The 12400-nt window shown below is 51.7% G+C and overlaps 1 protein-coding gene across 3 annotated transcripts in view; it reads left to right on the top strand.

Moving 5' to 3' along the window:
* The window catches only part of LOC146862804 (uncharacterized), a 377330-nt gene that overhangs the window by 298767 nt on the left and 66163 nt on the right, over positions 1 to 12400 (top strand). The window lies entirely within an intron of this gene.

The raw sequence follows: 12400 nt of genomic DNA on the forward strand, positions 1-12400 counted from the left end.
ACTTCACTTTACAACCCCCAAAAACACAACGCACTGACTCACCTGTAAGCACTGTATTTTCCTTTACAATTGTCTTCTCAATATTTTGGCAACTGTGTACCTCCTTCACACACTTGCACAGAATCACAATCGCAACTTAAATATGTGACCTTTGCTTTGATTGTTCAGCAGAGAGGCCAGGGGTTGGATGGCCAAGTTTTCTGAACACCTTTTTGACCCACTGACAGGCAATGTGTGAAATTGACGCAGCCTTCAGCCTTTGCTCTAAAGCTCTCAATGGTGGCCCGGTAAAAATGCCTGAACGCAACTCAGTTCAAAGTATGCACTGTACAAGAAATATGCTACACAAGAAAATACAGAAATACAGCATCCTGGAAATAGTGGGCACTCTTAAGGAATGCAAGATTAAGTAAAACATGTGAAGTATAAACAAAAACTATAACACTGACATGGAATACCTTAATGTTTTATACATTCATTGTTCAGAAATCAGTAATTTCCCAGTTGTGGATGGGTGGATTGGTGGATGCATGCATGCAGGTATGTATGTATGTATGTATGTATGGATAATTGGTGATGTGGATGGATGGGTGGGGGAGAGAATACATGTGTTTGAGGAGGATGGATGGATGAATGGGCAAATATGCTGATGGGTGAATGAATGGATGTGTAGGCTATGGGTCGATGGATGAGGTTGTGGTGCGAATAGAGGGATGCAGTAAGGAAGGGGTGGATGAATTGGCTTGAAGATTAAAGAAACTGCCACTGCGGGCATAATTATGCAGCACACGCTGCAGGATGACGCAATACGTAGTCCTGTTCATTCATAGCACACAGGGAGGATTATCAGTCGAAGCAGTGACAATTCCTTCTGCTGCAACCGCCCCTTAACTTGAGAAATTAAACCAGTGAAGCACACAGCAGAAAGTGCCATTAATTCTAGGAAGCAGGTGGGAGAAGGGAGAGCCCTACTTAAGATCATTACAGAGACTGTCCGAGAGATTTGGGGCTCTTGCTCAGCAGCTCAAAGCACCGTTCTAAGAAAAGGAGCGCTTGCTCACCAGCTCAAAACACTGTTCTTAGAAAATAACAAGAAATCTGTTCACTCAAGCAGCACACATGGATGACGATGAAGCCAGTATGAGCTGCCATGAAGGAGGCAGACTGAGCACTTTCCGCAGCACCAACAATGCGCATAGTGCCAATATCGGCAACAGTTATCACAGACCCACAACCGCCTTTCGGTTAACGGGGCGCTGTCGTTCTTCCAGGGGACACGCTAAAACATCTCTGGGTATCCTGGCTTAGCACCCCGCGGTGCTGCTGCATGATGTACCCCTTGGTATGTGCAGACCCTGGATCGCCCTGTAACTCCTCCTGCAACACAAAGTAAAATTGTTAGAAAAACCTGCCCCCCCCCCCTTTGTCCCTCAGACGCCGGGTAAGCGGAGGGGCGGGCAAGGCGAACGAGCGGACAAGAGGACGAGGAGGGGGCGGAGACAGTATATGTACCCCTGTCTCCTCCCCGCCCTCGCCGGAAACAGCTATCTGTTGGGGTCTCCCCCGGACTAGCCCAGGGACTCGACCTCCCACCCCTGTGCCTTCCTGTGGCACTAAGGCGGCCGCCCTCCAAGGGGCGGGCCGCTGCGCAACCCCCCCCCGGGCAGCCTTACATAGTTCCTAAAGCCACGCACACCAGCCTGACACCTGCGTAGATGTGTGCTTTCCTTTTTACACTGTGACCGGGGAAAAGATGGCGTTTTGTAGCACTGTCCCGCCCATAAACCAAAGCCCCCCATCCTCCCACAGAAGCCGTGCTCTTGTGCCTAGGCATGCAGGCAGCACTGGTGAGTGCTGGGGGCAGGTTTTAATTCGACAAGGTGGTCACGGTAAGACACCCATGTACCCTGAACAGAGCCCCATGTGAAACAACAAACTATACACGACATCTGAGGCGTACACGTACCAACACTAGGAACAGGCATTTGACGTTTGTTTTCATTTAACAGAGTGGCTAGGAAGAAGCATGGGTTGTTTTGTAACCCTCGTCAGCTGAAAAATGAGTGAGTACACGGTCTATCTCACACCTACTTAAATCATTTTGCCCAGGAACCTAGCCACACATGCCAGCTGCCCCATGCTATGTGCCAGTTCAGTTGATTGTCTGCTTTATACAAATGCTGACTGAAATCCACTCACACCCGAAGAGAGGTCGGGAAAGGCATTCACAGATTAAGCCACGCTTATAAACTTCCACTAAACTGCCAACTTCCCTTCCCTAACGCGGACCCCCGAACTCCTCCCTAACAAGCCCATCGCACCCCTTCCTCTCTTTTCAGCCCGCGCTCTCACCTCTCCGACCGGCACTGTGGAGTGAACTAACTTGCTAACAGCAGAACAAACATTCACACACTATTTCGAGCGCAGGTGAATTAAAAGTTATTAAAATGTGTCTACACAGCACTGTCAGGGCTAGAGTCACATTACTAGAGTTAAGTGGTCGCCCTCGGATGTTGAATACTTTAAATATCCATTTAAAGAGGTGACAATGTTGTCCAGAGAGAGTAAGGCTCGGAGAGAGTCACACAAAGCCACATGCAAACATGTTCACACAGCAGATGGCAACCCGTACAGACGTAAATGCAGGTACATGAAACAGCACAAAAGGCCATGAAAGCGCACGGCACACAAATGTAAACACTAGCAGTCAAGCATAAATTGGACTCCTACACTCGGACAGTAGAAATCAGACAGAGACATAAAAGCACAGAAAGGAGTCAAACAAATACATGCACCATAAGCGGTGCCAAGTCAGACAAGGACATCCTAATGTAAACACACTCGAACGCGGAAATAAGTGACAACCAGGCATGTAATTGCAACAGCATCACACACCGAACACTGCAGGTAATGGGGATAAGGATCTCTCAATAATTTATTGCGGCTTTCAGAAGAAACTCTTGGAATGTGATATGACCCCGATGACCTTCACACCGTTTCTGGGAAGCTAAACTTTCCTTTCCGAAAATCCAGTCACCGTAGAGCAGAACAGTGACAGACACCATTTTGGGGGGTGGGTAAGGACGGGGGGGGGGGGGGGGTGGTGGGGGGTTGTTGCGTGGGGGTGGGGGCCGGGCAATTAAATAAAAAATAAAAATTACCTGACAGCCGGTCCGCGCCACCTCTGCTCCCCTCGGCGCCTTCACGAACGGCACTGGAGTGGCAACCCCTCTCAGTCAAGACTGGTGCTGCTCCAGCGGCGCCAGGATTGGCTTAGAGCAGGGTTACTCACCGCCTGCCTGCCCATTAAGAGACCGAGGGTTGAGCCTTTGATCAACCCTTGCTCACCTAATGGGCATGCGCCAGCCAGAGCAGACACTAGTGCGCATGACTGGGCACGGCAGAAAAATTTGCTGACCTTCACCAGTCATGTGCACTTGTGCTACTGCCTGCTGCCCCTGGTCTGACAATGCATGTCAGTCAACATGACGCCGGACCGCCCACCCCCTTCGGACTCTGAAGGGGATGGACGGTCGGACGTCATGCTGACTGACATGATTGTCAGTTCTCCCTCGGCATCTTTGAACTTAAGTAAAGTGAGTCAGTTTACTTAAGTTCAGAGATGCCGCGGGAGCTGAGGGCGCAGGCGGGGGGCAACGCCCCAACGTCCCCTATGGGCGCACCGCCCATGGTGTATCCTCCTTACCCTGACTAGAAGCAAGGGTCCTTATTTGGACAAAGGTACCTACCTCTGCCAACTAGAGACCCCATTTCTAACATTACTTATTTCAGGCAGGGTCCAGGTCTTACAGAGCGGTAGCTCAGGGTGCTGTGATTACTCCTGGCTACCTATTACCGGCAGGGCCGAGGTCTTACAGAGCGGTAGCTCAGGGTGCTGTGATTACTCCTGGCTACCTATTACCGGCAGGGCCTGTAAGATTGTGTGCAGTCTAGTAGCTAGGGGGGCGGAGTATCCGGGTGGAGGGGAAGAGGAGGAGCAACGGTTGAGGCGGGCAGTTAGAGTAGGGACGGGGAATAAGGAAGACGCAGAGAATAAAGCTCCTTCCAAGATATTACTGTGTCGGTCGTCATTCGGGGGTACACGACACGACAGCTGGCGACGAGGGTGGGATGAGCGGCATGCTCTCCCCTGAACCCCGAAGAGAAACGTGGTCTGTCCCTGGGCAAGGTGCGGAGGTAGCCGCGGGCGTGCTGTCCGCCTCAAAGTCCAGCGATCCCTGAAAGCGCTCCGCGACGTCCCAGTCGCGCTGAACCCCGTGGTGAGGAGCGCCGGAGAGGAAAGTCGAAGGTAGCGCTGTTCGCGCCAAAGTCCGGACTCGCGCCGGATCAAGTGCCCTGAGAGAGCGGAGGAGTCGTGGGCGAGAGTGAGACCCTAACCCCTACCGCGCGGACTAGAGCACCAGCGTCGGCGAAAGGTGAAAGAGTGATTCGCCGTGAGCAATTAAAACCCGCCCCCCCTCCCAGCGCGAGGTCGGAAACACGTGCGTGCCAGGAGGAGCTGGGGCCATAATGCGCACTTACCCTGATATTGTCGAGGTCCTGTGGAGCTGGTGAGTGAGGCCTTCGATGCAGCGCGGATCATGTGGGGAGGATTGTGAGAAGCAGCTAAACCTCGTGTCAAGCCTCGTGTGTGATGTCGGTCCGGCGGCCATCTTTGAATCAGGCAGCTACAGGAGGACACTCCCTTTGAATTGAGTAAGCGGCCATTTTAAAGTCAGGCACCCAAGAGTCATCAGTGAAAGTCAACAAGCTCAGGCAAAGGCAAGAAAGGAAATAAACAAGCCCAGGCAAAGGCAAGGAAGAAATAAACAAGCCCAGGCAAGGGCAAGAAAGAAAATAAACAAGCCCAGGCAAAGGCAAGAAAGAAAATAAACAAGCCCAGGCTAAGGCAAGGAAGAAAATAAATAAAGGTGAAGACAAATAAACAACACATATAAGGACCATCAGGACCATCCATACTAGAAAAGGTCAACAAACAAGCACGAGCAAACACAGGAAGGGAGCGCAGTAAGCCACGCCATACAAAAGCAAATCGCGATGTCAAACCACGGATCGCGCGCACGTCAGGAAGTAAAACCCATTGTGATGGTTCTGTCACACTTGCGCCCTCCAGAGCCCCTGGCGCTCGTGGTTGGGGGAAGCATGGGGCCCCGATGGGAGGAATGGATCGAAGATTTTGAAGATTACATCAAAGGATCCAAGGTAATCGGTGATGAAGATCAACTAATTGCGCTCCGCAATCTTGTAGGGAAAGACATCAGCAAAATGATCAAGGAGATTCCGGCTGCAGATGCAGGGAGGTATGCCAAGGTACGAGAAGCGTTAGACAAGAAATTTCTACACAAGAAAAATGTAGACTACGAGAGATACGTGTTCCAGCGGGCGCATCAGGAAAAGGACGAGATGATGAGTGCATACATAACCCGGCTACGCCGGTTAGCCCGCCACTGCAATTTTGAAGCGTTTTCAACAGACGATGCCATCCGGTTGCGCGTCATCGATGGTTGTCAGTCTGAGACACTCCGGAGAAAACTGCTGAAGAAAAGCCACAATCTTGATGAAATCGAGGAAATGACGAGGGTGCACGATCAGGCCGAGGAGCAAGCCAAGAACATGGAAGCAGGACGTACTGAACGCAGAGAGCAAGTCTGTCAAGTGCAAGCTAGTCGCCCCCGCCGAGGTTCCAGAGAGCGTGGGCGGCACTCCCGGCCATTGTCGCGTCACCGTCATTCTGGACACCGTCGGCCTGAATCGAGGAGGAGAGGCAAACGCCATGAACACGCGAGAAAGGCGCACGTGAGAAAGTGCTACAGGTGCGGGTATGATTTCCCACATACAGGTGCGTGTCCAGCTATGGGACAGCAGTGCCGCAAGTGTGGGCGGAGCAACCATTTCGAGGTCATGTGCGGAGAGTATTGCCGGGAGAAGGAAAAGAGCACACACGGGACGCCGCGAGGGATCACCCGCCGGCACCACGCGCGAGCGGTGCATGATCGCCCAAAGTCCTCGTCATGATCTTCCCACTCCAGCAGAGAGTCGCAGACATCGCGATGGTCGAGGTGGTCACCATCCCGAGACTCCAGATCAGCATCAGATGAACGGGAATACTCGGTTGAATATGCGAATATGATTGCCGACCCGGATCAACTTAAGAAGTATCCCCGACTGGACATCAGCGTCGGTGAACATAATACAAAATTTGTGATGGACAGTGGTGCGTCACTGAACTACATTCCGGTTACGGAGTACAAAAAAATGAACCCTCTTCCTCGTCTGAGTCCGGCATATGTCCGGGTCTACACCTGGATGTCCAGGAAGCCACTTCCTTGCCTCGGGAAGTTCTCAACGACGCTGAGACACAAAGCGATGTCAGTTCCCGCTGTGATCCACGTCATAGAAGGACCGGAGGCGAACTGTCTTCTTAGTCTGCCGACAGCCGAACGACTGCGACTGGTAGAAATTCTTTATCGAGTCAGCAATGACATTGACATTGTCCACAAGTTCCCAAAACTGTTCCTGGGACTTGGCAAAATGAATAGGTGTCAGATCCGTCTACACATTAATGACCAAGTCCAGCCGGTCGCCCAACATCCTCGGAAGGTGCCGTTCCATCTCCAGCAGGCTGTGGAAGATGAACTACAGGACTTGTTAGCGGCTGACATTATCGAACGAACGGAACGTCCCACACCATGGGTGTCACCAGTGGAAATCGTTCCAAAGAAAGGGACTCCTGGAAAGGTTCGGTTGTGTGTGGACATGCGGATGCCTAACACCGCCATTGAAAGGGAGCGTCACCCAGGACCCCAATTGAGCGACATGATAGCCGCACTGAATGGTGCTCGAGTGTTCTCCAAGCTGGACCTCAACAAAGGGTACCATCAGTTAGAACTTCATGAGAGCTCTCGTTACATCACAACATTTGCAACGCACCTGGGGTTGTATCGATATAAAAGACTGAATTTCGGCATTTCTTCAGCCGCCGAAATATTTCAGGAGGCCATTCGCCAGACCATCCACCACATCCCCTACACACTGAACTACAGTGACGACATCTTAGTGTATGGGGCAAATGTCCAGGACCATGACACCGCCCTTGACCGAGTCTGCCATGCCCTCCTGGAAGCGAACTTAACGCTCAACAAAGATAAATGTGAGTTTCATCAGTCGAAGCTAAAGTTCTTTGGGCACGTCTTCTCGGGGGCCGTGATGAAGCCCGACCCCGATAAAGTGAGCAAGTTAAATGACACCAAGAGCCCACGAGACGTCAGTGACGTGCGGTCTTTTCTGGGAATGGCGAGCTACTGCTCGAGGTACATCAAAGACTATGCCACCCTTAGCCACCCGCTCCGAACACTGACCAAGCAAGGACAGCCATTTGAGTGGACTCATGAGTGCGAGCAGGCCTTTCAGGAGATCAAACAAGCAGTGGGAGCTGCTGAGAGTCTGGCGTACTTTAGCCCTGACCGCAAGACAGAAATAATGGTGGATGCAAGCCCTGTCGGCCTAGGTGCCATTCTAGCTCAATACGACAACGACACGGATCACAGGCACATAGTGGCTCATGCCAGCCGAAGTCTCTCCGACACGGAAAAGGCGTACTCACAACCCGAAAAGGAGAGTCTGGCGGTAGTGTGGGCCTGTGAACACTTCCATGTGTTCATATATGGAAAACACTTCACCATGGTGACGGATCACCAAGCGCTCGTCACCATCTTTGGGAATCCGCGCTCCAAAATGCCACCTCGCATCGAACGCTGGGGACTGCGCCTGCAAGAGTATACGTACACCATTGTACATAAGCCAGGAAAATCAGCCAACCCGGCTGACTACATGTCGCGACACCCCAGGACATCCCCTTCCTCCAGACCGTCTGTCGCAGAGATATATATCCACTTCGTAGTGGATCAAGCGCGACCACCCGCTTTTCCCCTGGAGGTCATTCAACAAGCCACCTTGCATGATGAGATGTTACAGAGGGTGATACGCAGGGTACAGACACACCGATGGCGGCACGAAGAGCCCAATGAGGGGAGTGATCCGACGACGCGTCAAGAACTGCAGGCCTTCAAAAACGTGAGTGAAGAGTTGTCTGTCACCGCAGAGGGTCTGCTACTAAGAGATCACCGGATTGTCATTCCCAGTCAACTGCGACAAGGGGTTATCAACCTGGCTCACGAAAGTCATCGGGGCGTAGTTGCGACAAAAAGGGCTCTCAGAGAGCGTGTCTGGTTCCCGCTTCTTGATAGAATGGTGGAACTCACTCTGAAGGATTGTCCGCAGTGTCAAGTGGTAGGGCACGGTGATCCTCCAGCCCCACTTCAGATGACACCGCTACCACCTGGAGTATGGCACGAATTAGCCATGGATTTTTACGGTCCAATGCAATCAGGCAAATATGTTCTCGTGGTGATAGACGAATACTCACGATTTCCCATTGCCAAATTTGTGTCATCCACCAGCGCCGCCGCCACCATTGCGGTGTTGGACGAAGTCTTTGCAGCCTGGGGTGTGCCTAAGGAATTGAAAACAGACAATGGTCCACCTTTCAATGGACAAGAATTCCGTGACTTTGCAAAATTAATGAATGTCCGGCATCGGCGAATAACGCCCCTATGGCCGCAAGCCAATGGCACAGTTGAAAGGTTTATGGCCACCCTAAAGAAGACATTCCAGCAAGCTACGCTCGATAAACGAGACTTGCAAACGGCTCTCAATGAAGTGCTTCGAGCATATCGAACAACACCCCATGCTACCACGGGCAAATGTCCGGCTACACTCATGCTGGGACGCCCCATTCGGACACGGATACCCACCTGGGAGGGAGCCCTACGACCAGTGTCTCCAGGTCGTATCCACCAAGAAGTAACAGTCGTTGATAGAGCTGGCAAGGAGAGCATGAAAGTATATGCTGACCGGAGAAGGCGAGCCAGGTCTCTCTCCTTTCATGAAGGGGACTGTGTTGTGGTTAGGCAAGAACAAAGCAGAAAGACGGACTGTCGGTTCAGAGCGGAGCCCCTGACAGTCACTCGACAAAAGGGCACCATGCTGACAGCGGAGTCGGAAAACAGGCGCATCACTCGAAATGTGTCTCACTTCCAAAAATGCAGTCCCGCCATGCAAGAAACACTCGCATTGGGGCCCACGACGTCCGGAACCGAGCGCTGTGAAGAACGTGATGAGGGTCCCCCAAATTGGGAATGGGATGCTGGAGGCAGCTCTGGAACTGTGGCTGAAGGCCGGTCTCTCAGGCCCCGACAAACCATCCAATGGCCTAAACGGCTAATAGAAGAAATATAAATCTGTGTCACATGTTTTGTTAACAAAGGGGGAGATGTAAGATTGTGTGCAGTCTAGTAGCTAGAGGGGCGGAGTATCCGGGTGGAGGGGAAGAGGAGGAGCAACGGTTGAGGCGGGCAGTTAGAGTAGGGACGGGGAATAAGGAAGATGCAGAGAATAAAGCTCCTTCCAAGATATTACTGTGTCGGTCGTCATTGGGGGGTACACGACACGACAGGGCCGAGGTCTTACAGAGCGGCAGCTCAGGGTGCTGTGATTACTCCTGGCTACCTATTACAGACAGGGTCGAGGTGTTACAGAGCGGTAGCTCAGGGTGCTGTGATTGCTGCTGGATACCTATTACAAAAATAACAGTTGATGGATGGAATGTAGAACAATGTCATACATTCACCCCAGTACAGAGATCTGGGCCTAAATCCATCGTTTTTTTGCTCACCATGCCGTTCCAGTTTGAACCCAGCCATATGCAAATCAGTCTTGACCCTGTGCCTCATGGGAACAGTCCAGACCGAACTGCCAAGCCAGGTCCTCCCTGGACTGGAAACAAGCATCCTAGGACCGGTTTCTGGCATTTCAGCCGTCTTCAGCCAGGCTTGCTTGATTTTCAGTGGCATGGAGAGCAAGGGACCCACGTCTGGGCATACCCTTTCCACTCGGGGTGACAAATGCAAAAATAACAGTTGATGGATGGAATGTAGAACAATGTCATACATTCACCCCAGTACAGAGATCTGGGCCTAAATCCATCGTTTTTTTGCTCACCATGCCGTTCCAGTTTGAACCCAGCCATATGCAAATCAGTCTTGACCCTGTGCCTCATGGGAACAGTCCAGACCGAACTGCCAAGCCAGGTCCTCCCTGGACTGGAAACAAGCATCCTAGGACCGGTTTCTGGCATTTCAGCCGTCTTCAGCCAGGCTTGCTTGATTTTCAGTGGCATGGAGAGCAAGGGACCCACGTCTGGGCATACCCTTTCCACTCGGGGTGACAAATGCAAAAATAACAGTTGATGGATGGAATGTAGAACAATGTCATACATTCACCCCAGTACAGAGATCTGGGCCTAAATCCATCGTTTTTTTGCTCACCATGCCGTTCCAGTTCCGGGTGGTGTAGTGGGCAAAAGAATGATGGATTTAACCCAGATCTCTTGACTGGGGGAGAATGTCTGCATTGTCAGCATTCCGTCCATCAATTGTTTGTTGTAACGCTTTTCGCCCTAAGTGGGATGGGTATTCCCAGACGTGGGACCCGTGCTCACTACGCCACTGGTGTCAAGCTATCCTGGCTGATGACGGCTGATAGCCAGAAACCGGTCCTAGGATGCTTGATTCCGGTCCAGTGAAGACATGGCTTGGCAGTTCGGGCTGGACTGTTCCCATGAGGCACAGGGTCAAGACTGATTTGCATATGGCCATGTCTAAACTGGGGTGGTGTAGTGGGCAAAAGAATGATGGATTTAACCCAGATCTCTTGACTGGGGGAGAATGTCTGCATTGTCAGCATTCCGTCCATCAATTGTTTGTTGTAACGCTTTTCGCCCTAAGTGGGATGGGTATTCCCAGACGTGGGACCCGTGCTCACTACGCCACTGGTGTCAAGCTATCCTGGCTGATGACGGCTGATAGCCAGAAACCGGTCCTAGGATGCTTGATTCCGGTCCAGTGAAGACATGGCTTGGCAGTTCGGGCTGGACTGTTCCCATGAGGCACAGGGTCAAGACTGATTTGCATATGGCCATGTCTAAACTGGGGTGGTGTAGTGGGCAAAAGAATGATGGATTTAACCCAGATCTCTTGACTGGGGGAGAATGTCTGCATTGTCAGCATTCCGTCCATCAATTGTTTGTTGTAACGCTTTTCGCCCTAAGTGGGATGGGTATTCCCAGACGTGGGACCCGTGCTCACTACGCCACTGGTGTCAAGCTATCCTGGCTGATGACGGCTGATAGCCAGAAACCGGTCCTAGGATGCTTGATTCCGGTCCAGTGAAGACATGGCTTGGCAGTTCGGGCTGGACTGTTCCCATGAGGCACAGGGTCAAGACTGATTTGCATATGGCCATGTCTAAACTGGGGTGGTGTAGTGGGCAAAAGAATGATGGATTTAACCCAGATCTCTTGACTGGGGGAGAATGTCTGCATTGTCAGCATTCCGTCCATCAATTGTTTGTTGTAACGCTTTTCGCCCTAAGTGGGATGGGTATTCCCAGACGTGGGACCCGTGCTCACTACGCCACTGGTGTCAAGCTATCCTGGCTGATGACGGCTGATAGCCAGAAACCGGTCCTAGGATGCTTGATTCCGGTCCAGTGAAGACATGGCTTGGCAGTTCGGGCTGGACTGTTCCCATGAGGCACAGGGTCAAGACTGATTTGCATATGGCCATGTCTAAACTGGGGTGGTGTAGTGGGCAAAAGAATGATGGATTTAACCCAGATCTCTTGACTGGGGGAGAATGTCTGCATTGTCAGCATTCCGTCCATCAATTGTTTGTTGTAACGCTTTTCGCCCTAAGTGGGATGGGTATTCCCAGACGTGGGACCCGTGCTCACTACGCCACTGGTGTCAAGCTATCCTGGCTGATGACGGCTGATAGCCAGAAACCGGTCCTAGGATGCTTGATTCCGGTCCAGTGAAGACATGGCTTGGCAGTTCGGGCTGGACTGTTCCCATGAGGCACAGGGTCAAGACTGATTTGCATATGGCCATGTCTAAACTGGGGTGGTGTAGTGGGCAAAAGAATGATGGATTTAACCCAGATCTCTTGACTGGGGGAGAATGTCTGCATTGTCAGCATTCCGTCCATCAATTGTTTGTTGTAACGCTTTTCGCCCTAAGTGGGATGGGTATTCCCAGACGTGGGACCCGTGCTCACTACGCCACTGGTGTCAAGCTATCCTGGCTGATGACGGCTGATAGCCAGAAACCGGTCCTAGGATGCTTGATTCCGGTCCAGTGAAGACATGGCTTGGCAGTTCGGGCTGGACTGTTCCCATGAGGCACAGGGTCAAGACTGATTTGCATATGGCCATGTCTAAACTGGGGTGGTGTAGTGGGCAAAAGAATGATGGATTTAACCCA

The sequence above is a fragment of the Triturus cristatus genome, chromosome 2_2, assembly GCF_964204655.1.
Source record: "Triturus cristatus chromosome 2_2, aTriCri1.1, whole genome shotgun sequence".
NCBI lineage: Eukaryota > Metazoa > Chordata > Amphibia > Caudata > Salamandridae > Triturus > Triturus cristatus.